This window comes from Ovis aries, chromosome 3 (assembly GCF_016772045.2).
Source record: "Ovis aries strain OAR_USU_Benz2616 breed Rambouillet chromosome 3, ARS-UI_Ramb_v3.0, whole genome shotgun sequence".
Taxonomy (NCBI): domain Eukaryota; kingdom Metazoa; phylum Chordata; class Mammalia; order Artiodactyla; family Bovidae; genus Ovis; species Ovis aries.
In genome coordinates this window covers 81,055,120-81,061,657 of record NC_056056.1, presented here as the reverse complement: position 1 = coordinate 81,061,657, position 6,538 = coordinate 81,055,120, and positions in this window count along the sequence as shown.

Below are 6,538 nucleotides of genomic sequence, written 5' to 3'. Positions count from 1 at the left end.
TTAGTAGACTCTAGGGCCACACCTGGGAGAGGTGAGGTGATGGGGTGTTGTAAAGAGGGGCCACAAATGGTTGCCTTTCATTAAGGGAGCCCAGAGAGGGTAACGTTGACCTAAAGGCTCAAGGCTCAGCCAGCTGCTCCTGTGTACAGAGAACAGCTGAGGGATCCCCCAGGCCAGGACTCTGCCCCACAGACCCTGAGCCTAGGGGAGGGCCCCGTGCTGGAGTCCACTGACGTCAGCAGGTAGGTGTCGGGTGGGGTGCTGTGGTATGGGCCCTTGAACTGTCACACCACGGCCCGGCTTTCAACTTCCTCTGGGGCCCAGGGTGTGCTCGGCTTGCCCTCCCTCCCTTCCTCCCTCATCAGGCTGCTGTGAGTAAGCTCCAGTCACTGTGCTCCCTCTCAGCTCCTAGGGTTCATCCCAGGCCCCCCGCCCCATGAACAGGTCTTTCCTGCATCCCCGAAGGAACCCCAGCACAGACCCGCCAGACATGGGGTGCTGGCAGTAATAAGGGTCAGCCCTGACTGTCTGCCTTGGCCATGCACTGTTTATCCATGACCTCCCTGGATGTGAATCCCACTTGTGGGCATTTTTATCCTCATTCTTACTTGAGGAAACTGAGGCTGCAGGGTTAGATGTCCCCAGAGGAGTCTTGCAAGGCAGAGGGGACTTGGAGAGGTGGGAAGATGAGGGATGACACAAGTGATGAGCTGGTCTGAGGCTGGTGGAGGGAGGGGGGCGGGGGGGAGAGTGTGACAGACTCCTGTCCCACAGATGACTGCAGGCCATGGTGTGCAGGCCTCTCCTGCCATCCACCTGCTGCTTTAGGATCCCCAGGGTGGGCCTGACGCTCTGAGCCTCCAACAAGCTCCCAGGTGGCCTGGAAGCCTCTGGCTCAGTCTGGAAGGCCAGAGCTGGGCTGCAAGCCCCAACAGAGACCATACCTCAGGTCCCTCCTGCAAGGAAACAATAATGGTGACGGTTAACATTTATGGACAACTTTCCAGCCCGGCAGGTGCTGCCCTAATTGCTTTACTTGTATGAATCTACATAATTCTCACAACAGCTCTGCTAGGGAGGAAACTGGGGCACAGGGAGGTTAAGTGACTCGCCTAAGGTCACACAGAGTTGGTATTCAACCTAGGCAGAGGCCATACTCCCCTCCCCTTGAACTGGGGTTTCCTGGGGCAGGGAAGACCTGGGATCAGGGGTGTGAGCCGGACCTGGTGGGCACCGGGGAGCCACGGCAGTGTTCTGAGCAAGGGACCAGTATGTTCCCAGGACTGGCCGTGTGCGCACAGCTGCAGACAAACAGCCCCACCGAGGCTGAATGTGGAACCCCTCTTACCGGGTCTTGTGGTTTTGACAAGACAAGACAGCACAATGCTTCCTCCAAAGGAAAGGTCTGAGGATGAGGTGGCCAGCCCTGTGTCGGGCACGAGCAGTAGTGGTAGGAGCTTAGGCACCGGGAAGGGAGCCTGTAGCTGCTTTCTCTGCCCCCCTCTCCCCACTCAAGGGGCCCTGCTACAGACGGGTGCGCAGTTCCCATGCTTGGGGTCTCAGAGCAGCCAGCCTGCTGGGGCCACCTGGCTTTCCACCTGTCTGTGTGCACATGCACGTGTGCACGTGTGTATGTGGTGTGTGTGTATAAAAATGCAAGGAGAGGGGGCCTCTGCATGCGCCTTCTGCAGGGGAACCTGTGCCCCACCCCCACCTGCTACTGCAGCCGCAGAGAACAGGATGCCCCGACTCTAGTCTGCACGTCTGGGGCCCAGAAACCACAGCCACCACGTCAGTGGTGTGTGCACCAGGGCTGGGAGGGAGGTAGGGCCGTGGATGCAGGCGTGCAGGTGTGCCCCTTGTGTGTGCAGAGCCGGCCTGAGGGGTGTGGTTCCAGGGAGGAGGGCAGGCAGGGCACAGAGTCCCCCTGCTCTGACCGCAGGTCCTGTGGTCCAGCAGCTGCCCTGCCCTCCAGCCCCTCAGAGGCCTAGCCTTGTCTCCCACAGGTGCTCTTCTCTGAGCCACAGGCCCGACAAGAACGGTGCAAATGTCTGTGGAGCGGCTATAATGCCTAACACAGGTCCCAGCACTCAGGAACCATTGTGAGCAAAGCCAAGATCCTCGCCCTCATGGGGCCAGTGTGCTAGCTAGGGAGACTCAGAAGAAGGGATATATAGAATAATGTATGTAAGTAGTTGGTGGGAGCCATGGGGAAAAAGGGGAGATGAAGAGTGCCAGGTAGGTAAGAGGGTGTGTGTGTGAGGGGGTCTGTATTCCGGGCTGTGTGTGTGAAGAGGTGTGTTCTGAGGGCATTTGTACGTGTCCACATGCACACAGGTCACAGAATTATTGGTAAGTTGGATGGTCTGTGAAGGCCCCACTGAGAAGGTGACATTTAACAAAAGCTTGGAAAGAGAAAAAAAAAAGCTCGGGGAGGAGGAAGCCAAGTAGGGTCTGGGAGGAAGCACTCCAGACCCAGGAAACAGTCAGAACAAAGGCCCTGGGGCAGAAGCGTGTCTGGTCGGGACTGAGGGAAGGACAAGCTGGCCTGAGCGTGGACTCACGTGGCTCCACTCCTCCTGGCATCTGCTCACCTTGCTCAAAGCAAGAGCCTGACTATCCACGGGTTAAAGAAAAAGAACCCTGTGGTACCTACAGAAAAGGCCAAGGGCTCTCTAAGGAACCAACGTCTTGGGAAGTAGGGGCAGAGAGGGAAAAGGGGGTTTAGACTAGAAGGAGCCTATGGCTGAGCTCAGGGAGAAGGCCCGAGGCTGGAGGTTCTAGAGTGGGGAGGAGTCTCACGTGTCCCAGGGCCCCCATAACTCCACCCTGGGAGCTCACTCAGCGAGTGCAGTGTGGGGTTGCATCCTGCTGCTGGGGCGGGGACAGGGTTCAGCTGGCATCCACAGGGAGAAAGGAGCCTGACAGCACCCATCTGCCTCCTGGGGCTGCCAGACCCTTCCGAGGTCAGTGCCCCTCTCCCATTCAAGCACCCCACTGGGAGGAGGAGGGAGGGGCAGTTGATCTCAGGAGATGGACGCTGATGGTTGACCAAGGGACGAGGATGTTCATGTAGCCCCTCCGGCCTGAAGTCTGTGAGAACTGACATTCTAGAAGACAGATCCCCTCTAAATCAGGCGCACCACCACCAAAGAAAGCAGGACTAGCCGAGGTGTGATGCTGACAGAAGGGGCAGTGGGAGGTCAGGAAATAGCATAGAGGGAGGAGGCTTGGCCTGCGCCTTTCAGGATGAGAGCAAGTCTGAGTGGGTGGGAGAGGAGAGAGGACACGTCTGTACTCTCACACACACGCACTCAGTTCCTTGAGGACCCACTCCCCAAGATGCATATCTCCAGGGATATCCACGTACTCCTCACACACAGCCAAAGTAACACTCAGACACACACTCATGTAAGGCAGGCCATCCACGACCGTAGGGACACAGTCTCGTTGATAGAGATCGGGTCCCCTGGGCACCAGAAGCACACAGGCCCCCTGGGAGAAGATGTGTCTGCAAAGTGGAAGGAGAAAGGAGGATGGAAAGTGGTGGGGGGACAGGTGGAGATGGGCTCAGAGATATGGAGACTCAGAGATAGGTACGTCACAGCCACACCCACACGCAGATGGCATCCGTGCCCACATCCTAGTCAGCCTTCCTGCTTGCAGACACCACTCAGCCGCGATGCGACATTGTGAAGTCAACTGGCCTCGCCAAGGCTTGATTTTTCTCTTCTGTGAAACAAGAATGCACTAACACCCGCTTTCCATGCCAAGTTACTCGACTGTGAGTCGATGGGTAAACCCTGCCTATTCTACCTCCAAAAACCTGTTCTTTGTCTGACCACTTCTCCCACGTCCAGGTGACCACCTTAACCAGGCCACCATCCACTGGCCTCCCTGCCTCCCTGGCAGGCACTCACCCTCCCCTTCAAACCAGCCAGTATGTTTGCATCTCATCCACAGCAAAAGGCAGAGTCCTTATAGTCTTTATACAGACCCATGCGGACCTGCTCTCCCCTCTCTTATCTTCCTTTTCACTCTCAACTCCAGCCACCCTGGGCCTTTGGTATTCCACACACAGCCAGAAATCCCCTCGTAGAGCCTTTTCACTAGTGGTTCCCTCTGCCTGGAGTATCCTCAGGACTCCGCCTTCAGGGCTTACTCAAATGACATTCTCTCACTGAGGCCTTCCTGACCGCACCAGCTAACACTGCAGCCCCCAGCTTAGTCTCTCTATTGCCCTACCCTGCTTTTTCGTTCTTAGCTTCTGTCCCCACTGAACCTACCACTTATTTGATTATACCTTTTTCTGTTTACAGTCCAGGGACATCTGTCTGTTTTATTCTGCTTTGATGCCCACTCCTAGAGCAGCACTTGGGTCATAGGATTCAATATTGAATGAGTGAATGAATGAAGGAGAAAGCAAGTATCTATAAAGCAAGATTAAACAACAGGAAGGGCGGACCCTGAGTGAGCTGAGTGAGCCATCACTGTGTTCCAGGACTTGCAACCACAACACATATTCCTTTATTCTCAAACAACCCTGGGAAGTAAATAGAATTATTCCCATTTTACAGATGAGAAGTATGGGAATCAGAAAGATGATGACCTATGACCTCAAAGATGGTCGCCAATAATTCCTCCCATCTCAGAATTGAATGCGGCTCCTCGCTTCAAGACTTGGAGTCTGTTTCCCTTCCTCTCTGACTCCAGGTTGGTCTTGTGACTTGTTTTGACTAGCAGAACCAGCAAATGCGATGCTGTGTCAATTTTGGTCAAGGCCTTAAGAGAACTGGCCCCTTGGCCAGTTACATAATTTGCAAGGTTCAAAGTAGATGAAAGTGTGGGTCCCCTTGTCCAAAAAGCAAGACAAAAATGTCGTTATTGGTACTAAAATATAAAGCTCTCCTTCCATAGTTTCTCTTGTCATTTTTTGCTACTTAACGCTGTTCCAAGAAAAACTTTAAATATTAGCATGAATTTTACTGTTTAACTTTATATTTTTCAATGCCAGTTTTAAATGCAAATATGAGAGCATCTAACTCCTGTGTGGAACCACCAAAACGATGCAATTCCTATTTCATAGCTCATGTATGCATATGTATTTCATTCTTACCAGAACAGTGGACACACCGCACAAAACACTGCACGAAACTAAGTTTTATTTCTCCTTTTTTCTGATTTCGCTTTTACTTGCCTTTATTTTATGCTGAATTTATTCCCAGGCCATATGTTTTGTTTCTTCCGTTTCTTCTGGGATAGATTTTTCTTCTGTTCCACCTCTTCCTCTGTTTTAGGAACAATCTGCTCATTTGCAGTAACAGTCATCTCTATGTGAGCTCGTGGGTGAGTTTGTGTGGGGGTTCATCAGACCAGGAGCTCTGCGAGTTTGGTTGCACATCTTGGGGACTTTGTTTACCTAGATATGCTCAATGACCCAAGAATCTACATCTAAACCCTTCAGTACTTACTGCACAGTGCTCTCTGCATCTTCAAGCAGGGGCAGCAAAAATTCAGCACTCTCTTTGGGCCACTGACCCTGCATCCAGGCCTGCTGTTTGGCTGGGACAGACCTATATGTTGTGATGATGGGGTGGCATGCCCTGCTTCTAGGAAGTGACATCCTTCAGATCTGCGATGGCCTGGGCAGTTTCATGGATGTTCTTAAAGTGAGCAAGATTTGAACCTCTTGATTTGCATGATCTTGTGGGGTTTTCCGGAGAAGGCAATGGCACCCCATTCCAGTACTCCTGCCTGGAAAATCCCATGGACGGAGGAGCCTGGAAGGCTGCAGTCCATGGGGTCGCTAGGAGTCGGACATGACTGAGCAACTTCACTTTCACTTTCATGCATTGGAGAAGAAAATGGTAACCCACTCCAGTGTTCTTGCCGGGAGAATCCCAGGGATGGGGGACCCTAGTGGGCTGCCGTCTATGGGCTCACACAGAGTCGGACGCAACTGAAGTGACTTAGCAGCAGCAGCAGCAGCAGCAGCAGTGGGGTTTTCTGGATCAAGAGAACAACGAACCATTTTCTGAGATGACTTCAGGCCACTTGTGGGAAGAGCTTCTCTTCTTAATATGCACACATCCTGCAGTGCTGTCTGATTTCAGCATCCTGATGAGGAAGGAAGGACAAGGGGGAAAGGAATGCGGGGTAAGGAAGCAAGGAGCCAGGTGGTCACACAGATTACACTGATTCCTCTGCTTACACACGTGCTCCATCGTCCCATCAGACTTCCCTCGCTAAATGCTACACATCGTGGAGAATATGTGAGCTGTCCCACCAAGTCCTGCCCAAACTCTAGACCCGTGAACAAATAGACAGCTGCTGTTTCTGAGCCACTGAGTTTTGTGGTGGCTTGTTACACAGCAGCTGATGACTGATACAATGGTTGAAATCACACAGTTAATATGAGACCAGGCTGTGGTTGAACCCACGTTGCCCTGCTTCTCAAGTCCACGGTCTTCTCTGCCCTACCAGAGCTTCCTTCAAATATTTCGTAGTGTTACTCCTATTCTCCTTGGAGAGTTGAGGG